This window comes from Chionomys nivalis, chromosome 14, assembly GCF_950005125.1.
Source record: "Chionomys nivalis chromosome 14, mChiNiv1.1, whole genome shotgun sequence".
NCBI lineage: Eukaryota > Metazoa > Chordata > Mammalia > Rodentia > Cricetidae > Chionomys > Chionomys nivalis.
In genome coordinates this window covers 32785930-32810945 of record NC_080099.1, presented here as the reverse complement: position 1 = coordinate 32810945, position 25016 = coordinate 32785930, and the positions used below count along the sequence as shown (strand labels likewise).

General features: G+C 37.1%; 1 non-coding gene across 1 annotated transcript; it reads left to right on the top strand.

The window, feature by feature from the left end:
* Positions 1-14551: 14551 nt before the first annotated feature.
* Positions 14552-14624, top strand: Trnak-cuu (transfer RNA lysine (anticodon CUU)). The gene has a single exon. It is a non-coding gene; the product is annotated as a tRNA-Lys (tRNA).
* Positions 14625-25016: the final 10392 nt, after the last annotated feature.

Genomic DNA, 25016 nt, shown 5'->3' with positions numbered 1-25016 from the left:
CTGCTCGCATGTTTAACTGTAGATTACAACCACATTCCCTGAGCATCTGGTACCTAAATCTGAGGGTTGCTATCCTTCCAATCTTCTCATAGTAGATGGTGTAGTCTTTTTAAAATGTAAATTGTGTCAAATGCGGCCTCCTCTCTTATAACTTTTGGCAGCTTGGTGTTTCATTGGGACACTAGCCAGATTCAGTATCCGAGCCCCAGGGCTCTGCATGAACTGGCTAGAGCCTTACCTTAAGACAAATTGTCCATTTGGAAAACTGGTAAGTTTCACAACCACATACCCATGCACATAGGCACATGGACACAGTGAAAGTGTTGCTCAAATGTGCAAAACTCTCATCTAGTTCACAGTTTTTCCACATTTCAGGGTTTAAATGCCTTGACTGAATACTTAACTATGTCTATCAGTCATCAGAGTTCAGCCTAAGAATGATTTTCTGACTTCTTGAAATGTCAATCATCATTCTCCAATAATATTTAAGTTGATTACCTGTACCTAGCACAAGTTTACCTTTCAGAGAATGGCTAAATTAACTTTAAAGTTAGTCTTATAGGAAGGACATAAACCGTCATACTGGAAACCAAATCTGCACAAAATATATCACAATTACAAAATAGTTAACCATGTCTTTATTTGTATATTACTTTTTTTGTGTACCTTGAGCTAAAATAGTTGAGATAATGACTTAACGGGGAAAGATTGATTTTCGGAAGATTTAGTCTGTAGTTTCTTCTTTTCTTGTGCTAGAGCATAATGTCATGGTGGCAGGAAGAGGTAGAAGAGACAGGACTTGGGACCAGGTAAGAACTTCAAAGACCTCCCCCTAAGATCTACTTTCTCCATCTCTGTCCTAGGTCCCAAAATTTCTACAAACCTCCAAAACTGCACCATCAAATGGGGACCAAGATTTTAATCTGTGATATCTGGGAAATTTTTGTATTCAAAATAAAAGTGTTTACTTGATTAACTACCCTTTTCATTTAAATATCACAAGCTAAAAATCTTTGAGAATGAGTTCATCTTTGGTTTGATCATCTTTGCGTTCTTGCATGACACATCAATATACATTAAGTATGTAATTCTTTATAGTAAAAATAGTATGCTAAATAGAAAATATATGAAGCAAATAGCAGGTAGCAACACTTCATTCAACACATGCTATACATTTGAATGGTGCTTTGGCCATAATATCTAGAAAAATTTTATGGTTGTTAAGCAAGAATTTCCTAATCTCCATGTTAGCTTGATATTAATCACCAACATGGGATTAAAAATGGTGTTAAAATGGGTACAGTAGTTTGTTCCTATAATCACAACAATTGGCAAACTGAGTCAAAAGGATCATGAATTCAAGGACAGCCTTAAGTTCAAGGTCAATCTGGACTACATGAGGTCCTGCCTCAAATAAACCGAACCGAACCAATTATCAATAATAATTTTAAAAATAAATGTAATTTTTAGACTTAACTATTGAACAATCAGATTAAGTTTTGTTTCTGCACTCTATATGGATGGGACTATTTCTTGATATTGACCATCTGTCCCATTGACGTATTTACTAGTCTATTTATCAAAATTTCTTTAGATCTGAACATTATTTCATAGTAATTGACATCTAAATATTGGCATTGTCTTCTAATCCATCTACATCTTTCCACTGTGAACTCTTATTTGAATAGCCTTTTGTCAAATTTCAGTACAATGTTCATACCCACCTCAGGTTAAAGCAATTTGTGAGTATTTCATAAATGAAAACATTTTCTCATGTGGTGGACAGGACTGAACTTAGGGCTTTGAGTCTTATGAGGCAAATACTCTATGACTGATGATATTCTTATCCTGTTCAGTTCCATTATAAGTGTTTTTTAATATTTCTTTTTCCATTACTCTTTGCTTTAATAATAAGATAGGTTTCTTTCCTCGATGTTGTTGTAATCAGCATTTCTGATACTCACTGTTCAATTCAGTTATTTTGTCCATTATTTGGAGTTTTCATGTTGAGTAAAAATAAAATTTTTTTCCACTTCTGACTTTACTTTATTAATCTAATAATTTTTATTAACTCATGCTGTCAGGTTACTATGTTATTAGGTATATGTTGATCATTGATATATTTTATCAGATTGAAAAAGTTCATCCTGTAGCCAATGTATTGAGAATATGTTGTAATTTTCATCAGTGGGATTTAATTTGGTTGATATGAAAATACTTTTCTGACTTTTTCTGTAAATGTAGCATGTGTAATTGACTCTTTTTTTTTTTATTATTTTTCGAGACAGAGTCTCTCTGTAGCTTTGGTGCCTGTCCCGGAACTAGCTCTTGTAGACCAGGCTGGCCTTGAACTCCTAGAGATCCACCTGCCTCTGTCTCCCGAGTGCTGGGATTAAGGGATTAAAGGCGTGTGCCACCACCGCCTGGCGTAATTGACTCTTGAGGATTAGACAAGTCCTTCATTCTTGAGGTGAATCTCATTTGGTTGTGATACATTTTATATTTTTATATACCGCTTAGTGCCATTTTCTAGCATTTCATGAGGATTTTTGCCTTGCTGTATGATGAATTTTCCTTTGCAATTTTCAGTGTCTTTGCATGGCAGTTTTCATATGATTGATATTTTTTCTTATAAGTAGATATATTTCATTAGCGAAACCAGCCCTCCTGGAGAATAATCACTGTACTTTAAAGCACAGAGAGAATAAAGTAATTTTTTACAAGTGATTATTTTCTCAATTTGCAATTCTAGCCTATATCATTCTATTTCACTCTCATATTTCATGTTAGTCTCTAATATTATGAATAAAAGTACAAATAGATGATGACGACATCACCCTAAACAATTACTGTCTGTATTCCACTCTTTGAAACGAGAGAACTAGTATAAAAACATAAAGTAGAATCTCCTAAGTAAATTCCGAGGCATGGTGCCAGGATAGGAAGTCAGCAGTTCAACTTCATCCCATTCAAAAGAAGCTTTCAAAGGTCAGGTTACCTGGGTGGAGAAAACAGAGAAATAGACTTTCTTTCAAATAAAAGGGGGATTCATTAACTTATAAAGAATGATGCAGATGTCGCACAATCTTCCTCTTAGGTGGTGCTTCTTCCTAGTTAACTAAGGGAGGGTTAGTTAGAAATTCCCACATCTCTCATACTCTCTCCCCACCTCCCAATCCTTGCCCTATATCATGAAAACAAATGAATCTATAATTAATTGTAACTAACTATTGCTGTTTCATCTAGCATTTACCTTCCTTTAAATAAAATTAATTAAATAGTATAGAAGTTGAATTCAGAGAGAGAGAGAGAGAGAGAGAGAGAGAGAGAGAGCCTAGTTTAAATCCTTCAGGTGTACACACTTAACCTCATTTTGAAAATTCTATACTCAACAATGACAAAAAGGGCAATACAAAGTAACAGTTTTTTCTCTTTCAAGGAGGAGAAACAGGTGAAGAGTGCAATCCTTGTTTGTACATCTCACTGCATGGAACCGTGCAGCATGTGATCCTGCCTGCCAGTTACATGCTTTTCATTCCCCTTGCCTCACTCCTCTGTTTCATGGCACTGTTCTCCTACTTTACCAAGTAGATCGGCTTTACTCTTTATTCTGAAGGGTGAAAGCAATCTATAGTTCTATCTGGTAAGATTTATAATTGTAAATATGATCCTAAGTTATTTTCTAGAATGCATCCTTTTCTTTGCTGTCTCAGAGACCGTATTCTATGACCTATTCTTAGGCTCCTCTCATAATGTCACTCATGATCCACAACAATCAAATGACAACTTCAGCTTCCAAACTTCGTCATTTGTCGTAATTAGTTGAAAATTAATTCTGTTTCTGCTATCTCTCAATAGAAAGCTTTTATGAACCTGTTTGTCAAACCCTTGGTGGGGATCTGATAAAACTTAAGAAGTGGAGATTTCCAAAACCGTTTTTGGTTGTACTGTACATGCTTTTAAGTATCAAATGGTTGTAGAGAGATGTTCATCCAAGAGAAAATTCTCTGTCTCAATCTAATCAGAGTTTTTTAAAAAAGGAAATCACAATTCCAAATTTTTTTATAAATGTCTTACATATTCGCCTTACATTGGATTGACAGGGACCATGTGCTGAATCTTAGCTGTAAGGGAATCTGGACCCAGGAGTCTTTATTTGCAATTTTCTGTTCTGAGAAGTGGTTTATCTTGAGAATTGAGCATTTACAATGCAAAACTTACTTGCTGAAAATGTTCCTTGTTTGAATAATTAAACCTGAAGCCAAATAAATGCCAGAGTAGGAAATAGGTAACATCCCGAGAGATAGATGAAAGCATGGAAATTCTCATCATTTACTTAGCAAATTGTCAAAGCTTATATTGGGTATTTTCACTCTTCCATTCTTTCTTAGTGGTAGGATACATGGAAATAGTAGTTAACTTTAAAAGTGTGCATTTATTGACTTATTCTCTTTTGTCCACTGAGAATTTTGGTTATGTCAATCACTATTGTACAGATTTTCACATTGGTCTATAGGGAATTTCATAAATTTGCCAATGACTATAAGAGGTAGGTTAAAGTAAGCTTCTGAACAGGCAAAGCAAATATTCTAATGAGAAAGTTTCAAAAAGTGGTGAGATTGCTGAAAACCCGGGTAGTCTTCTGCCAAATGGGATCCCTGCAGAATGACAGCCTCCATTAAGACAATATAACTGACACTGTTGAAGTAGCTCCATCATTTTGCCCACACATAGTCTACTTCCTTGTCACCATGGCAGCTTTCTTTGGAAACACTGGGTTGGGTGGGTGCGGGGGGGGGGGGAATGGCACAATGACAAAAAAGAAAAACTTCAGAAAACTAAATCATCTTCTTCCTGTTCAGACTACCTGTCTTCTTCAGGGGTTCACTGGGTAAAAAGGCCCAGAGAAATATTCAAACTCAGGACCCATCCTGAATATCCCTTTTCACATTCTCAGCTTCTGGTCTTCTCTCCATCGTTCCCACTGGCCAGTCCACTTGATGATACTATTTAGAAAGCGACTGTCCCATGCTTCTTCTAGATAAAGCGGATAACAAAATACAGAAATAGTAGTTCAGCTATCTATGTAGTCTTGTGTTTATTTGGACACAGCATTCAATAAAATTAAAAAGAAATTGCTACATAAAATATTGATTTTATACAACTTTCAAAGAGACAGACATGGAGATCAGTAGAAGGGGAGAGAAGACACACACATGAACTTGTGCCACTACAGCAAACTAATTTTTTGACAAAGATGCTAAGATGCACATTAGACAAAAGATAACTTGTTCAAGATCTAGTAATGGAAAACTCGGTGTCTACTCAGAGATGAAGGCAACTGTATTCATATCTTTCATATTACATAAAAATTAGCTCCAAATGAATTGAAGATATTAACGACCTGAAACTCGAAAGCTGCTAGAAGAAAAATCAGGAAAAGCTTACAGGTATAGGCACAGTCACGGGCTTTCTGAATATTGTTCTATCCATTAAGGAAATAATGCAAAGAATCAATCAATGAAAGCTAATGAAATTTTAAAAACCTCTGCACAATGAAGAAAACCGTTAATCGATCGAAGACATGTGAGGCAAGGTAGTATAGCCATGGTGAAAATAAGTTTTACAGCTTCTCAAAATCTAGCCATGTATATCTATCACATGATTCAACAAACAACTCCTGGCTCTTTATTCACAGGGATCTAAATCAGGATAAAGCAGAGATAAAGTCCATGTAATACTTGTTGTAATATTATGCACACACTAGCTGTAATTGGTCTGTGCTTGCTGTTATCAACTTGGGACAAACATAGCCCTATCTAGTAAGAGGGAATCTTAGCTGAGAAAATGAATTCATAAAATTGTACTGTAGGCAAGCATGTAGGACGTTTCTTGATTAATAATTAATATGGGAGACACTTGTTCATTGGGAACAGCAGCACCATTCCTAGGTAGGTGGTCCTTGGATGTATAAGAAATCAGGCTGAGCAAGCCAGGGGAACAGGCCTATATATTGTATTCTTCAATGGCTTCTGCTTCAGTTTCTGTCTCCAGGTTGCCGCCTTGGTTCAGCCCTGGTTTCTGTCAATATACTGTGACCTGGGTTATGTAAGCCACATAAACTCTTTACTTCCAACGTTGTTTTTGGTCATGGTGTTTTATCACAATAATAGAAATGTCAACTACAAGCGGAATCAAGCTTGGTGTGGAGAAAAACAGAATAACTAAAGAGAATATTCTATGGATATACCATGGGTTTTTTAACCATAAAGAACAAGGGAAAAAAATAAGGGAGTATTATTGCCATTTTCAAAAAAGTGGATGCAGCTGAATATAATTATTTTAAACAATTTAATTCACTCTCAAAGAAAAAGATCCATTTTTTTGCTCATTAGCAGTCTTTATTTTTTGTAGATTTATAAAATCATCAACTGTACATTGCACAACAGTAGAGGTTAAGGGAAGCAAAGCAAAGCAGAGCAGAGGTGGGCAAGAAAGGAAAGGTATGGGAGAAAGATGACATACATACAATATACAGCTCCATAAAAATAAATTTTCCATAATGAAGGAAATGTTGGCATCAATAAACAAAATTTAAGAAAGAAAGAGTTCCAGAATGACGGCATCCAGTGTCGGTTTTATTCTGATTTCAGAGCACGTTTTTTTCTGCCAGGATCTTTTAAGCTTAATTTGACTTCAGTTTTGAATCTGTGCAAACACTTTAGGATTGTGGGGGTGCAAAATTCACCTGTAAACTTTAGAAGAAAATAATATTTTGTGAACCCTGAATGAAAGTAGCTTGAGTCATTGGTATGTGAATCACATGAAATTGAACATTGCAGTATACAACACGTTTTAAAATAATTTTAGTATTTTCTATACCTTTCTCCACTGAACATCTATTGTGCTCACTTGACTGTGTAATCCTGGTGATTGTTCTTTGAGACATTTATGGGGAGAAATCCAAGTCTGTTCCTCTGTATTACAGATGTTTGCAATAAAGTGTGGCTGGTGTAAATTCTAACAATGGAAAATGCTTTGTAACAGGAAATAGTTTGCAAGTTACATTAGCTGAGCACAAAGAGAAGAGGTTGGAAAGCTTTGTTATGGAATCACTTGAAGAATGACTGCTGATTCATACAATAGTCCCACACGTCAAGTGTCTCACTATGCAAACATGCGTCTCACTATATAAACACATCAGGAGAATGAACTGAGGAGAGGAAACTTAAAAACAATAACCTCAGTTAGGCAGTCAATATAAAACAGATTGAATAATACTCAATGTTATAGTATCAATATTGCGTTGAATGGCTAATATAAATCATGATATTAATATTTAGATTATAAAAGGTTTAAATATTATTACTAAGATTTTATATATTATTTTCATTTTAATTATATCTATACACTCACAATTAAGTTGAATTGATTATGAATGTTTGAATATCCCAGTCACAGACAGTAGTGGTTATTAATAAACTTTCACAAAGTCAGAGACGATGTTTGCATATAGATAATTTATGATAGTCTATGCATTGCATACAGTAAATATATCTGAATTAGGCACAAAAAATTAAGACCTGCTTTTAATATTTGGAGTGAAAAGTCTGAATGACCATGATGAGATTTATGAGTATAAGTAGTGTATAAAAACTGTTTTATTTGAATGACTAATATATCCTGCTATAAAGGCCCTCCTAGCAATTTATAACGTATGCCAAGACAAATGATACATTGGCACCAATGGCTATTAAATAAAGTTTATTACAGTAAACCATAATAGGGTTCCTCAAGGTGAAGGACTCAGGTTCTGGAAGGAGTGTATCCACAGCTACCTTCAGAGACTTAGGGCTTTTTTTAGGTCCTTATTAGATGGCCATGATGAAATCAGGCCACATCCCAGGCTGGAATAACCAGACATGCAAGAGTCAGCCTGGAAGGATGAGTTGCCTGCATAGGAGCTTTCATAATGACTGCCTGACATGGAACTTAAGGGAAGAAGTGTGGCAGGCCAAAAGATGCCAGATAAAGCACTCCAGTAGCTCACCACTCCATACGAATCGCTGTGGAAGAAATCTACTCTTTTGTAAATTGTGACCAATGAAGAGTTAAGTAAGTCAGGTTTTAAACAGGAGGTATTTATATAGGTCTATCAAATGAAAGGGAAAAGCAACTGTTTGAAAAGTTAAGAACTGTATCACAGCTAGAGTGATGCCTCCAGGAGACACTAAGGTGGTGGTCTTGAGATGGACTTAGATATGCTAAAATGCAAACTGTGGGTGAAGAGCATCCGAGAATGATTTATAAAAGGTCCACGGAACTGATGATATTCATATCAATAAAGCATAAGATCACAGAAAATTATTTCTCCATGGAAGAAATGTCTTTTTTAAAGGTAATAGGTACTTAGGAGAGAATGCAATAATATTTTATTGTATCTTTATAAAATACAATATAAAATACAAAGATATTTAAAATCACTCAGAGATATTTGTACATTTTCTGAGAAATAAAATCAAATACTTAAAATCAACTTGTGTACTTATGTTAAATGCTCTGGTCTGTAGAAAGATTGTTATCTTCAAAAACAGTGTTGTTGTGTTAATACAGAAAATATTTTTCCAGAAAATTAGACATTTGGTAAGAAAGACTGCATAATATAAAGACTATATTCTTTCTTTCATCTTGGTATATCAATATATTTTCTATAATGTAATAGAAAACCCTTTGTGAATCTTATCTCTAGATTGTTAGAAGATTGGACATTTTTTGGTAATTTTTTTACATAACAGAAAATCTAAATTTACTTCCTATCTACCGAAATATACCTACCTAATGCAAACATTCTTTTCTGAAGTGCTAGAGCTCTATCAAACTAATATTGCTGAAATCAAAAAAATCTTCTAATTTTAGACTACATCAATGAACTGTCATAACCTATAAGACTTTGAGGAGTTAAGGGTAGCCGATAGGTGCTTTAGAGGAAACTATATTCTATGTATGTTTTAGGGTGGCCTTTTAAAAATTTGAGAAGAAAGTGATGGAAGTTGCTATAGAAATATTTAGAAAATCAATATAGAAATATTTAGAAATTATTAAGAAGTAGTACTTCATTAAATAAAAGATGATTTGGACACAACAGTTTTATTCCTACAACACGGAGTACAAATTGAATTCACTGAAAAAAAATGAGTTCCCAAAGACCTGAACAGACTCTTGTAAAAGAAGATAGACAGATGGCAAGTCAGCAAATGACAAGATTCTGCACATCATATGCCAGACAGGAAATCCAAATTAAAATATTTTCATACCTATTAGGATTGCCAGAGTCTTATACACTGACAATAGCAAATGCTGGCCTGGACATGGAATGACATCACACCTCTTCAGCCCTGCTGAGGGTTGCAAAGGGCTACCGACACTTTCAGAGGAAACACAGCATCTTCTTATGAAACAATAATTCTGGAAAAGGAAAACTACGGAAGTGAGTACAAGATCAATCAATTTAAATGAGTGCACGTTGTTTAAAAGACAGTGGTTGCCAGAGATTAGTGAAGGTAAAGGGAAGACAAGTGCAGCACGTGGGTCCTGGGGCAATGAACATACATACTATAAGGAATACTCTCTAGAGAACACATGCTGCAATTCATGTGTCCCATTGAACAGAATGTACAACTTCAAGAGTGAAAGTAGTATGCACCATTGATTTTAGGAGATAATGATATGTTATTGTAGATTCATCAAACAAAGCTACCCACCAAAGGGGAGTTATTGACAATAAGGGAGGCTATGCATATACAGAGGCAGGAGTTACAGGAGATCTTCATACATTGAGCTCCATTCTGCTACAAACTTTAAAAATTACATTTCTATTCACTTGTGGGAGTTGGAGACATATAGAGGCCAAAAGACAATTTGCTGAAGTTGCTTGGTTCTCTCCCTCCACAACATGGGTCCTAGGAATCAAATTGAGGTGATCAGCCTTGGCAGCAAGAGCCTTTACCTACAAATCCATCTCACTGGCCCTGAACTTCTGTTCTTTTAAGCGATTCATAAACTAAATACTGACATAAGTTATTCAAAATGGTCTGCCTCACACTATAACACATAGTAAATAAATAGCAACAATTTTAACAATATCTTTAATTGTTATCTTCCAGGCAGTAGATACCTTGTCAATTTGCATCTTCCAAATCTCTTTATATCTAATGTTCAAAAATGGGAGATAGTGTTTTTAAAAATACACCTCTGTAGTATATGCACTTTGAAATCACATATTATTCATTAACATATCTGAGTAAATATTTGTGCTAATGAATGAGACCATCATTTCACTTGATCAAGTTAGCTGGTGGCTGGGATTATTTTATTGTTATAACTCATCCCCTGAATCTCAATACACCTTTTTACTCAGACACTTGATATCAATAAAGAACAGAATATTGGGTGAGTTAACACAAAGTTATAACTTATACTAGAAAATATAACTCAAAATCTATGTCCTTAGGGGTTCTTTAATATTGTCACCTCCAAATTCTCTTTTTGCCATTTTCTGTTTCTTGCACTCAAGTTTGTCCCTTAATTGTTCACTGCTCTGTTTCATTTGTGTGTTTATAATGTGTCTTCCAGATCACACTTTAGAGCATCAAATATGCACACTGGACGTTCCTGGGCTTAATCTAAAGTTATAATGCAGCCGGGCGGTGGTGGTGCATGCCTTTAATTCCAGCACTTGGGAGGCAGAGGCAGGCGGATCTCTGTGAGTTCAAGACCAGCCTGATCTACAAGAGCTAGTTCCAGGACAGGCTCCAAAACCACAGAGAAACCCTGTCTCGAAAAACCAAAAAAAAAAAAAAATTAATAATAATAATAAAATAAAATAAAGTTAAAATTCATGAAAAGCATTTAGTATTTAACCGAATAGTACTAAACAGATATAAGCCTCTGATTTTTGTTTTTTTGTTTGCCTTGCCATTTATAGCTAATATAAAAATGACTTCCTTTTTATCTAATAAATAATAGGTTGAGAGCATGTCAAATGTCACTTGCTGAGGCATATGACACCCTTTGAAAACATAAATAAAAAGAATTGCAAATTGTATTACATATACACAAATCCTGTCGTTTCTGTCACAGTCAAATTATAGCCAGCTGTGTCTGAGACGATATCAAGTGGCAATTAAAATAGCACCAGTAATGTTGCTCTACAGGGAGGTACAGAAAATATTTTATGTGGTAAAAGCAAGAATTATATTTAGATGGGTGGGATTTATATTCCACATTAAAAGACCAGATGTTCTGAAAGATTAATCTCTGGTGCCACCATGTCTATTTTTTCATAATGTTGGACACAGTATGGCTTGTTTTAGCCAGATTCCTATTTTGTCCAAGTTGATTCCATTAAACTGTGGTTGCTCAAGTATCTCTTGAGCACCATTATTTCAGCAGGTTACTAATAGAAATTCGATTGCAACTGGATTCTATAGTCAAATAAGATCTTAAAATTATGTTAAAACTGTACATTTTTCTTTCCAATCAAATGTCAGCTATTTAATGTACTTTTACATTTATAGATATTCATAGGAAAAATGTATCACTAATCTGAATTCTTTAACTATAAACCTTGGGCCAAATAACCATTAACTATTAGAGAAATAAAATACATGTTTGTGACCAAGAGAAATTGTTTTATGTGGGAACTGAATATTTGTTTCAAGCATTAAGTTAGATAATAGTTGGGAAAACATAATTTTATTAGATAGTTTACTTTATTTAATTAGTAGCCTAGTGTGCTTATTGTATAGATGGAGTAGATATAAAATTGGTGTTGATTTATTTATTTACTTACTTATTGCATTTTGCAGTACTAAATGTCTTTGCTAGAATCTTCCCTGACCACCTACTGCAGAATTATTGTACAAGATAGACTTATGGAACTCTGTTCTTTACCACATTTATCGTATCTGTCATTATCAAAGATGATATAGCTGTTTCTCTGCTTTCTAAGCTTCTCACACAACCCAAAGTACTCCTGGTGCTGATGTAATTGTCTCAGAATTTAAGAACATCCCAGTAATCTATTTGGAAAATATGAAGACCGAGGAGACTTTTAGAGATGCCATGACACACATTTTTTTGGGGGACCACATGGAGTCCGGCCAGGAATTTCAGGTTGGAATACCCCAAAGCCAACTTAGCCATACCAATGCTTATCAGTTACAATCTTTATCATTCTCTGGAACAACAACTTGTCCTGCAACCTAGACTCTAGGAAGGGATGCTCAGATTTAGTGTTCCTATACATCATGAGTAGCCCTACTCACAAATCTACCTAGAGACTGCATTGAATTCTGATGTGGAATTTCCTTCTGTACACTGTGACTATGCTTTATTACCACTAGTTAGTAAAGAAGTTGCTTTGGTCTATGGTCTTTTCTTTCATAAGCTAATAATGATTTTGCTTGATGCAAGGCAAGAATCTACACATTGAGATGGAAATATAGCAACACAGACAACCAGGTAAATATTTTTCAACATTTTCTAGCCTTTTCTCTTTTCTCTGGTGTCTGAGTCAATTGTGCTCCCTATAAACTTCTTTTTGACTTAAATCCTTTCTACTGCAACCCCACTAAAGCTTCAAAATTCCCCCTCTCATTGGTGATGGTACTTACAGGCTTTTAGATAATTGCAGTGTAGTAGAATTGGCAACCAGGAACTGCAGTCATAGTGGGTAAGATCCACTGTAAGTCATATCAATGCTATACAGACCAGGAATTCAGATTCAACTTAAGAATCTGAAAAATGGCATACAAATGTCAGCAATATATGTTTATCTCACATACAAATGCTGTATGTAGTTGTGTTTAGCAGCCAGTTTTCATAGATTTTATGTAGGAGGCAGGGTGAGAAAAGTCACCAATGGTTTTTCCTGGTAGTGGATACATCCTGTTATAGAGTGAATCAGCCTGACATGATGCATTCACTAGTGCAGCAGTGGTATGATTGTCTTGGCAGTAACCAACCATTTTCTGATTAAATTTGTAGTCCACTCTACAGGTGATAATTCATGTCTGGTACTGTATGCCTGGTCAAGTACTCATGGCTATAGAATGGTCATAGGCTCTGGTGGAAACTTACCATTACCTTGCTAAATAGACACTGTTGTGTTTCAAAATAGACTTATAGTTATTTATGTCTATATTTATACATCTGTGAGGCTCTCAGATTTGGTAAAAAAATTATTTTTGTGGTGGCCAGTAGTTACTGCAGAAAGACATCAATGGCCAAGTGTGAAGAATAATTGACTATTGAGTATTTAGACCTAAATGGGACATCTACATGTTTGCCCCTCTCTGGTGCTCAGGAATGTCATACAAAATGGACAAAAAGCTGTATGAACCAAAGACCAGGAGGGACACTGGGAAATACGGTCTTCTAGACCTGACATGGCAGTTGTAACCATAAGCTCCCTGAAACCATTGTTACTTGTACCAGGTCTTCAAAAGACCAAACTATTAGACATTACAGCATAGATGGGAGAAGAATTCATGAGCCCCCTCCCTCCCTGAGGAGCTTTAGGTAGTTAATGGCTCCAGGAGGCTACAGAATCTTTTTCCCCCAGTGATAGACACTTGGATTTAAGTGTGCTCTAGCAAATGACTTCACACGCATACACATCGTCATATAGGCAGCCATTATTAAACTTAGTGGGTCAACTAAAAATATATAAAAGCATGAGATGACTTTTTGAGAAGAAGAAAGAGGCAATAAAAGAAGGTAATGGGGGATGAGTATGACCAAAATACATTGCATATATGTATGAAATTATCAAATCATAAGTTAATAATTGTTTTTCAGAGGTTTAATTATAAATATATCAGCAATGAACATGTCTGAACAATTATCTATTTAGTTAGAGGATGAGTCCTTTGAGTATACTCCCAAGTGATATTGCTGGATCTTGAAGGTAGATTGCTTTTCAGCTTTTTGAGTAATCTCCACACTGATTTCCATAGGGGTTTTACCAAATTGCACTCCTGCTGGCAATGATGAACTCCTTTCCTTATATCTTTATAACAGCATGTATTATCATTGCTTTATTGATCTTGGCCATTCGGCTTGCAGTAATATATGGGAGTTCTGGCTCTCTGCCTCATCTGCCATGTGGTGTTATGGGTGAGAGAAAGATGTCCTCCCGCCCCTGCCCCTTGCTGCCTGTGGCAGGTGGTAGAGCTGGCCCTGATCTCATGAGAGCTGGCCTTGTGTCTCTGTTGCTGCAGTACTCAGAAGAGCTAGCCCTGCACCTTGCCTGAGCAGTACAGTAGAGCTGGCCCTGGTGGTGTAGGTGCAAGTGAGCCTGCCCCAGGGGAGTGAGAACAGGAGAACAAGGCACCATCGCTTGCTGCTGCTGCTTTGGGTGAGCTAGCCTGGGCAGTACTGAAGAGCTTGATCTGGTGGTGAGGATAAGGGAGAGTTGCTGGACTGACCAGCTCAGCTACAAACTATTGTGGGAGCTGCAGGCCGCGTTCCTGCCACCCAGCTCCCAGCCGCCCGGCTAGCTCAGTTGGTAGAGCATGAGACTCTTAATCTCAGGGTCGTGGGTTCGTGCCCCACGTTGGGCGCCAGATAAAGGCGAAGCCATAAATCACAAACAATCCCACGCTAGTTTGGAATTATGATTAATAAATGGTTATTTATTTAAAGGGGAAAAAACTTACAGATCACCGTCCCAGATAACAGCCCTCTGCACAGTCGGTAAGGGAATCTAGTCGCCAGAAGTGGAGTAGGAAGTAAGAGAGAGCGAGGAGGGAAGTGGCCGCTTTTTTAAAGGGAGAGAAACCATGCCCCAATGGGCTGGTATCTCAGCAGCTATTGGCTGGAGAAGCGGAAGGACCTCCCGCAACAACAAACCAAGCCCAGAAACAGGTCTATGAGTTGTCGTACCCCAACATCCACCTTGTCTATGAACTTCTCAAGCATGTAAAGGGGCCAACTTTGCATCTCCAAAGCTGCAGAATCTCTGCAGCACAGAGTAACAACAAGATACCCCAGAGGAGTCCCAGTGAGGGTCAAGTATAGATAGTGTACCAGAAGCCAGAGGCCTCAAACCATACCAATGAGTCATTACAATACACACTTGCAAGGAAAGATTTATGGACTAAGGAATATACTGTGTGCTTCAATGTGTCACACTACAGCTTCCACAATGACATTTTTTTCTTTTAATTTTTCTTTTATTTTTTGAATGGGAGTTGCAAGGGCAGAAGGTGGATATGAAGCGACAGGGAGATGAACAGAATCAGGATCCACAAAAAAATCAATAAAAAGTTATAAAAATGAAATCTCAATGAAGCTTTAGTTTGTGTTTCCCTCATAGCCAAAGGAGTAGAACAGTTTAAAATCTTCTCATCCATTTTTTGTTTCATTTTGACAACTCTTCTTAGTACTTAGAGTAGTTACTGTTTTATTGCTGTGAAGAAATATCATGAAAAAGGCAGCTCAAATTTTTTTTAATAAAAAGCCTTTAATTGTGGGATTGCTTGCAGTTTCAGAGGATTAGTTCACAATGATAATGGTGGGAAGCAGGGCAGAAGGCAGGCAGTCTGGCATGGCACGGGAGCAGTACCTGAGAGTTCACATCTGATCTGAAAGTTGCAAGAAAAGAGAGAGAAAGAGGGAGGGATGATCAAGCATGTGGGGAGGGAGGGAGGGAGGGAGGGAAGGAGGGAGGGAGGGAGGGAGGGAGGGAGGGAGGGAGGGAGGGAGGGAGGGAGGGAGGGAGGGAGAGACTGAGCCTGGTGTAGGCTTTGGAAACCTCCAAGTTCACCTCCAGGGACATACTTGAATCAGACTACACTTACTAATCCTTCTTAAGTAGCCTACCTATTGGGAAACAAATGTTCAAATGTGGACCATTCTCATTCAAATCTCCACAGTTCTATATCCCATTTGCAATTATGCTGTTTCCATGATGTTCATTTCTTTTTAATCCTTGTACATTCTAAATATTAATTAGATACATAATTGACAAAGAAGTTTCCCATTCCATAGGTTGCTGCTTTACTCAAATGGTGGTGCCCATGACTGTACAGAATTTTTGTCTTTATGAGGTTTCATTTAGTAAATTTTTTACATAATGTTTGTGCTATTTGTGTCCTGTTCAGAAATTCCTTTCATGTGACTATGATTTCAATTAGATTCAGGGTATCTGGTCTCATGTTGGGGTCCTTGATCCCTTTGGAGTTGAATTTTCTGTAAGGTGATGGATGTGGATATTTTTATTCTTCTATATGCAAAAGGCTTAGGGATGTAGCTTAGCTTGGTCACACTGTATCTGTAGGCAGGAAGCAGAAATAAATGAATTTTTGTGCTCAGCTAACTTTTTATGCAGTCTAAGGCCTAGGCTCAGGAAATGTTGTTTTCCATTATGGCATTTCCACCTCTAAATCAAGGTAATTCCCCCAGTCATAGTTTCTGACTAACCTAATTGAAAAAAAAAATCCCTCCAATGTATGTATGGTAACCTATCTTCCAGGGGCTTCCAAAACTTGTCTAGTTGACAACTAGCACAAATACTTGGGCCTACCAACTGCAAGTCCATAGGTTGGATATCTCATACCAAATAAAATAATCACTTTCAGTAGCATACTTATTTTAGCAATGAATACCATGTTCATAATCATGATCACACAATCACTGTCCCATGGTATAGCTTGAAACATGAGAAAAATAAATAAAAGTTATATGTTTAAAACACTAAAATATCAAGTGTGGTATTTATAAACTAAATTTTTACCCATCCTACTCAGAAGTAAATAGATAATCCCTAAAACTGATGAAAGTAGGAATAACAGTAGAAGCTGATTAATTGTAAGTATAGAGATAAATGTCACAAAGAAAACTAGGAAAATTAGTGGTGTTACCTTTAGCAACTAAAACTAAACATTGAAAAATGTCACATTATTTTTTCTAAATGTAAGACTTTGAAAGCTATTTGTTCAATTGGTTTGTTTTACCTGTATAACTTTAAGATTATATTTAATGTTAAAATAAACAGTCAGCAGCAGCAGGAACAGCATTATCTGAGTTTGTACGTACACAGTAGCATTTTTTTATTTTCAGATATGCAGCTTCCATTTTGTACCATGATCCAATCACCAGGGCTGGCCAGAGAAAAGGTCATTGGCCCCCATCCTTGTATAGCATCAAAGGCTAGAGAGATATGAAAGCTGCAGACAGCCCAGAAGAATGGAGTGTGACATGACTGGGAACTGTGTGGGGAACCTATGCTTGGCCACAGCAGCTACTGTTCAATTGCTGAGTAGGAAGGAAAGGGGGAGAAATCAGGATTTAGTTCAATTACTACACAGCTTGCACTCAGCATATAGTTCTTAGGTCTTTGTATAGTGCAGGTTAGCCACACTACTATACAAGTTTCTTTTTTAAAATGCACATATATACATAAAGAGGGTTTTAATGGGTTTACTGTCTAAGTAGAAAACAATACACCGACTAGACACTTCATTCTAACAAACTGAAATTCCAGTAACCACATGCCAGCCCAGGAACACTGTCCTAGAAAGGGAGAAGAAACCACAGGCATGCTGGACACCTTGTGGAGACGGGGGTTGGGCATGATTATGCTGAGCAATTACATGGAGTGTATTGGGAGAAAGAGATGGGTGGAAGTGTTCATGACTGTAGAGAGAGGCAGATCTGAAGACGTGAAGGCAGTAAGGAATGACCTGTTGTGGAAGGCTTGCTTACCAACTGGGGCCGCAGTGATATCCAGATCTGAAGTGCTGTCAAGAGCCAGGGTCAGGGTTGACAGACATGGTGCTGTTACCATTGAAGGCCATGGGGGTGAACAGGGTCTGGCCCCTACCTGGGACCGTGCTGCCACCCCAGGGCCATGGTAGCATCCAGCCCTGGAATGCTGGTGAGGACCCTGGTCCTACCAGGGTCTGTGTTGATGTCCATCCAAGGTCACACAGATGCCCGTGTTATGGGACACCACCTGCAGCCAGGCTGGGGACCAAGGGATATGACACTGCCATCACTATGCTGATCTGAGTGGCCTGCACTGCCGCCAGTGGCCATGGAGTTGACCTTGCTTTATCAACCAGGATATGCATTGATATCAATGATGCCTGTTACACTGAAGGCTGTACAGATACCTGGAGTATGGGCTGACGACACCTGAAGCCAAATTGGAATTCAAGAGTCACGCCGTCACCCGTGCCCTACAGAACTGAGTATCCTATGCTTTGCCAGGGGTCGTGATGATGGCTGTGGCCAGGGACCACATCTGGGTCTGTGGTTCTACCTAAGACAGAGTCTGTGTTTGAGGTCTATGGCTGCGGTTATCATTGAAGGCCGTGTAATTGCCCAGAATCAGGACCAATACCTGGGGCCGTGTTGGAGTCTGTGGACTACCCTGCTTCTTGGCCCATGCTAATCTGAGAGGCTTATGTTGCCACCTGGAGACATGGTGACCTTCTGGTGATGGCCATATCTGGGTCCATGGTCCTGCCATAGCTGATGTCTCTTACCTGTGTTACCATAGGGGCCCATGTAAACCATGTAATGAAAATGTGTTGAACCACATGTTGAAGTACAAGTGTCATGCTGAGCTGAACCTGCTCCTCTCTGGACCTGGGATAATGGACCCTGATGACCCCCAGAACTGGCTAGCTGATCTTTGTCATAAAAGAACTGATCCCCACACTTGGGTAAACTGGCTGCTCCCCTCATTACAGCAGGATAACTGGCTCTGTCTCTAACCTGAAGGGCAAGGGTGCTAGTGACCTGGACTGACCAAATCAGCTACTACTCAGACACACATTCAGGGCTTTGGGTTGGCAATCCCCAACATTTACCCCATCTATGACCTGCTGGAGTTTGTGAAGGTACTGGCCCCACACTCCCTGCATCTGCCCCAGCTATGACCCGCTGGAGCTTGTGAATTGACTGGTTCTGCAGAATAGTAGCTTCAGTGTCTCCATAACTTGGGGCAACAGTAAGATGAATGAAGAGGTGATAGAGGGCAGGAAGGACAGAGGAGCAAAGTGTTTTTGTTATTTGTTTTGTTTGTTTTTAATTAATATTCTTAATTTTATTTACTTCATTTTTATTATTTCTTTTTTAGATTTCCTTTGTAGAGAAATCTTACAGTGGTGAAGGATGAATAAGGAAGGTTTGAGAAATGAGTGGAAATGGGGTGCATAATGTGAAATTCCAAAAACAAATCAACAAAGGTTATGTTTAATTTAAAAACAAAAAAGACTTCCAGTATCAGGACTGAGTTACTTCTTTTTGAGTTGTTACCAAATATGGTCACATAGACTGACAAGCATTTCAGGTTATTGTCAATAATTTTGGGTACTCTATAGAATTTAATGGTAACATCCTGTTGCTGAAGATACCACATACTCAAGTCACAGAATATTGAGAAATCAAGCAGGGTGATAAACACCTGCAGTTTCCATCTCTTCTGACAGGCATTCACAGTGCTAGTTGTTGCTAGGCACACTCTCACAGGAGAAAAGTAACCTTTAATCTCATCAACTATGACCCATACAAGCTACAATAATGACTGTCTAGGCAAAATGTGCCCATTTGTAAAATAGTGGCTTGAATATTATAAGAGTGATCAACCACTTCCTTATTGGACAGAAGGCTTGATTCCATGAGATAGAACTGTTTCAGACAACAGATCCTGTGACTACATAGGTCATAGTCTTTGGGGAGGGGCCAATGCTATTGTTTTTGCTGAATGGACAAAATAATAAAATTATTATTAATGACTTATTGTTCTGCTAGTAGATCAGAACATCTTGCAACCCTCATCAGAGAGGATAAATGGAACAGCGATCTTCAATTAGTTAATGTGAAGTGAATAAGACCATGGTCAGTCCTAATTGGGACATACCTATCATATTTTTCTCCACAGGACCCAGGATCTTTTGAGAAGAGTTGGGAGAAAGATTGTAAGAGCCAGAAGTGATGGATAACACAAAGGGAATGTTGCTTCTTCAGACACAACAGGGTACCTGCATAAATAAACTCAAGCAAAAGATCTGTTCAAGTTCCATTGAGACAAATATCACATTATAGAGTGGGAAGCTGGGCATACATTATCACCATTAGCCGAGCATCTATTGATATTTAATAGCTACTGGGAGACTGACTCTGTTATCTTTAGTAAAGTGACCCCTGTTAGGTAGACCACACACCAGACTGGTCCCACTTCCCAAGACTAGCTGTATAACACAAACTGGACTACATGTGGAAAGAAAATAAAAAGAAGAAATCTCAAAATTGGGTGGCAAGAGATAAAAATTATGAGTAGACACGGGAAAGGAGTGTGAATGTTCAAAATACAATGTATGAAATTCTCAAGGAATTAGTAAAATGCTGTTAAAATGTTTATGCACTTGCTTGTTGCTCTTAAAGCCACTTCTAAGGAATTACATTCCTGATTTCAAAGATTAATGTTCGTAATTGTCTTTTCCTGACATTTTCTTTCCAGAAATGACTCTTTCTTAATGAGCTTTTGATTTTTATCTTAACAACACCATGTCTTAGACATTTAGACATCTTTTCTTTAAAGAGAGGATAATTCTACATAGCTTTCAAAGGTATACTTACAGAGCAATTCACATAATTTTAATGTGAAAGCCATGTGTGTGAAGGACTGTTGTTGTAATATTTAATCAAAGGAGATCAAACACATCTTATACTTATGCACCTATAAAATATTTCTTGAATACCACTTGTGCATAATGTTCCAAATGTGGGGATTTTGACCAGACCAAAGATCTGTCTTTACAGACAAATTTTCTAATGATAGGAATAACAAGCAAATGAAATTGCAAACTAATGTCAGGAAATAATAAACACTATTAAAAAAAGGTCAAACCAACACTAGAAAGTGTTATGAGCTGTCACGTGTAGAGTCCAACTATCCTCTTTCCCCTCCATCAAAATATCGAGCTAGTTTACAGTCTCAAAATTTTGACATCCAAATTCTATATGTATTCAAATAAGGAGAAAAAATCCTAACAACTCATTTGAACCTTGGCGACATGTGTTGTCAAGCGTATATGTCCACAGCAGAGCTTAGATCTAATAATCTTTAATGATTACTTCTCTGCTTTTGATCTAAAGTGTATCTGGAAATGTGAGACAAACTAATATACTCTTTGATTACTTCCAATTCTGTTTTCCTATGACATGTTGATACACTCTCTATATATGAAAGGTGATTAAGAGAAAGTGGAAAGAGAATAAAGTTCTTAGAAATCTTATCAATATCTGCTGGAGTTAGAGTATTGTAGGTGTCAGAATTTATTATCCAGAGAGTAACTTTGAAAAAGGTGGAAAAATTAAATGTGGCATAAATTACATATAAGAACCAAATCCTAAGTTGTTTTCATGTATTAATATCCCTAGATGAAGGACAAATGTAAATCACAAACAGCAAGAATCTATGAATTGCCTTACACTCTGCATGGATGCAATTATAATTAAAATCTATACTCTAGACTCACAGTTTGCATCATGGTAAAAACAGTAAAACAACTGGGGAAATAACTGTGAAATTGTCCTGTCCCCTGGCTTCATTCCAGGGTTAGAGTTAGGATGGAGTTAACCCCATAAGTGCTTCACCCAACTGCTTTTATCCCAATAAAAAGACTATAGAAATTAAGAGGCAAGAATTGTTTCTTGAATGACTCCCAATACCTTCTCTTGCTCTTGGTTGTTCCATCACCTCTGATAGATCTCACAGTTTGCTTCTCTAAATGTGTGTCAGTGGGTGGGGTGAGGGAAATACTGTCTCACACAAAGTATCACTTTATCTTGGGCAGGAAGTTGGCTGCAGGGAAATTGTAAAAAAGTTGGCAAAATGTGTTCACCAGGCCAAAAGTAGCTAGGCTTGTGCCAAGGAGCCAGCCTTCTCTGAGAAGACAGTCTCCTCAAGGGTTCAGTCTAAGTTGGCAGAGAATCATTAGTTCATAACATAATATGGGTCTATGGCTTCACGTTGCTTTACTGAGTTGAAAAAACAAGATACCAATTGTTTTTCAAAGATGAAAAAAAAGTAAATAGAATGAGAATGAGCCAATACAATTTCAGAGATGAGGTAGCTCTACTTTGCTTAAGTGGTGACATACAAGTGGAGGACATAGAGAAATTATTTGTGTAGGGTATTGCCATGATATTTATATTAAATGAAAAAAAAAACCAGGAATACATCAAAGAACCACGAATGGCAGACAATAAGTAGGTAAAGGAAGGTGAAATAAAGAACATGACATCTCATAGTAAAACTGACTAATGAACTTTCTGCAGTGAAGGCAATGTTTTATATATTCACTTTCTAAAATAATAGCAACTATTATGGTGATTTATGTGCTTGAAACACAACTACAGGAACAAAGAAATTGAATTTTAAAACTTGTTTGGTTTTACCTAATTTTAATCTAACTACATTTAGCCAATGACTGCTGTGGAATGTTTCTTTAATTAGGCAAAGATGTTTTACATTTGTTTATGCTGCATTTGCTTAACGATGTGAAAATGTTTTGCTTTGCCTGCCGAAGGCACATAATTGCTCTAATAAAAAGCTGAACAGCCAATAGCTAGGCAGTGGAGGAACAGGCAGGGCTGGTGGGCAGAGTGAAGAGGTAAGAAGGGGAATTTAGGCTCAGAGGAGAAGAAAAGAGAATAGAATGAAGGAGAAAAAGATTGAAACATCCTGGGCTAGTTAGGCAGACAGAGTAGTACATACAGAATGGACATACAGAATGAAAGCAAGGTGAAAGGTTCAAAGCAAAATGTAGACGAAGAGAAACAGGTTAACTTAAGCTATAAGAGCTAGTAGGACAAGCACAAGACAAGGCCAAGCATTAATAACTAATATATCTCCATGCCATGATTTGGGAACTGGTTGGTAGCACAAAAGAAGGCCTGCTACAAGTGGCTTCAATATTCCACTTTATTGACCTACAGATTTGGGAAGACATAGGAAGAAGTTAGTATGTGGCTAAGCCTATCACTAAAGTGCTCTGGAGGTTAGCATTAGACACTTTCCCATTTGCTTTTGTGCCCTTATTATCAGCTATACTACTTCCCTATAGGTTCAATAGCCCAAAGGCAGAACATAGCTGACTGGGCTTGTGAAGCAGGTATTGAACATGCCATTGGAATTATAGGCTCTTGTTAACTAACTACTACACATAAATATGTACCTTTTGACTTTATAGGTGTGTGGTCTTCTGTCAGAATGTCCTAAATGATTATATATGGAGCATCACATCTCAGAGTTTAGTATATGGAATCTTAGGTGGTGCCAGAATCCTTACAGATGATCTAGAAGGTCAAAAATACATATTCAAAACATATAATTAATATATTTTGACTTTTCTCCCTGTGCTGACATTGGTACCAATTCTTCAGAAACACTCCCAATCAAGAGTGATAACACATTAAACAAATGTCAATTGTGTTCTTCACTATCAAGCACTCACACTTTAAAAATAGCCAATTTAACTGGAGAACACTTTAATAAGTAACAAATTGTTAATCTTTGAAATTAAAATAACACAAACATAACTATTAAAATGAAAACTAGATTTAATGTAAAATTAATAAATAAGAATATTAACTTTATTAAATTTCAATCAGCACTACATTACTAAACATGAAATTTCAGTTTTCATGGCAATTTAAACTTTGAGAAGCCTATTTTCTTTCACAGTCAAAATATCAGTGATGGTTTGGCTAAAGATATTATTTCATATTATGTAATGAAGTATATAAAATTTTGAAAGATTGACAGAAGTCAATGAAAAATATTTCCCAAAAGACTAGTGCACAATAATTCATGAATAACATATCAAAACAGACTCGTGGGCTTTAATGGAACACAGCAACGGAAGCGAGGGTACAGCTTCAGAAGCACAGTACCACTCACTGGTAAGAATCTACAGCTTGTCAAAACTACTATTTTCAATTATATGAAAAGGTCATTGAAGCAATTTCCCCTTGTTCAATTATACATCTGTATGAGGTAGAATTCCACAAGGCCACAGGAAAGCAACTGTAGTGCAGCGTGCACCCAGAAACCAGCAGGATTAAAAAGTAAAGAGATTTGTACAACTGGAAAACAATGCACTTTTCAAACTCTCCTTACTCGACTTTTGAATAGGTTCATCTTTCAGTGAAAGCAGATATTTTCATTGTCATGAAATTATTTCTAAATGAATGAAGTAAACATTTTATAAATGGGTGCCCTAGTAAACAGAGGCTCTTAAATAACACGTATCTTCTCCATACAAAACTCAAGGAACACCACTGAAGAGGAGCCAGAGAGGTTCTAAGAGTCAGAGGTTTAGACGTATTGCTGCAAAAAAAAAATTCTCTAGACATGGTAGGGACAGGGCACTCATGAGTGCACAGCAACTATGGTTGACTAAACAAGATCAAGATGGTAAATATTCCAGCATAGATAGAAGAGGGACTTAGGAGGCCTTATCTCTAGCTGAGGATCTGTTAGTAGTTGATGGCTACTGACATAGGAAGAAGTAGTTTTCTTCAGGGGTTAAACCCATGGTATGTTGCCCATGATTCATGAATAGCCCTATACTTCTTTCCATATTGGCAACAGTACTTGAACTCAATGAATTCATTGGGTTTACAAAAAAGAATAAGAGGGGATGAATTTGGGAGGAGGATATGGGAGGAGGTCTGAGAGGAGTTGGAAGGGGGATAAAGAGACAAGAATACTCTAAACACATTGCATATGTGTATCAGATTATCAAGAAGAAATAAAATGAAATGAATTTTAACAGAAAAGAATGGTCAAATTTGAAGGATAAAAGAATATTAGCTTATTTTAAAAAATACATAAAAGGAAAGCTAAAGTAAAAAAATTAGTGATATATAAGTGAGACTATTTTATTTTTACAACATTGAGTATATCAGTGTTGATAGAAACCACACAGATTAGA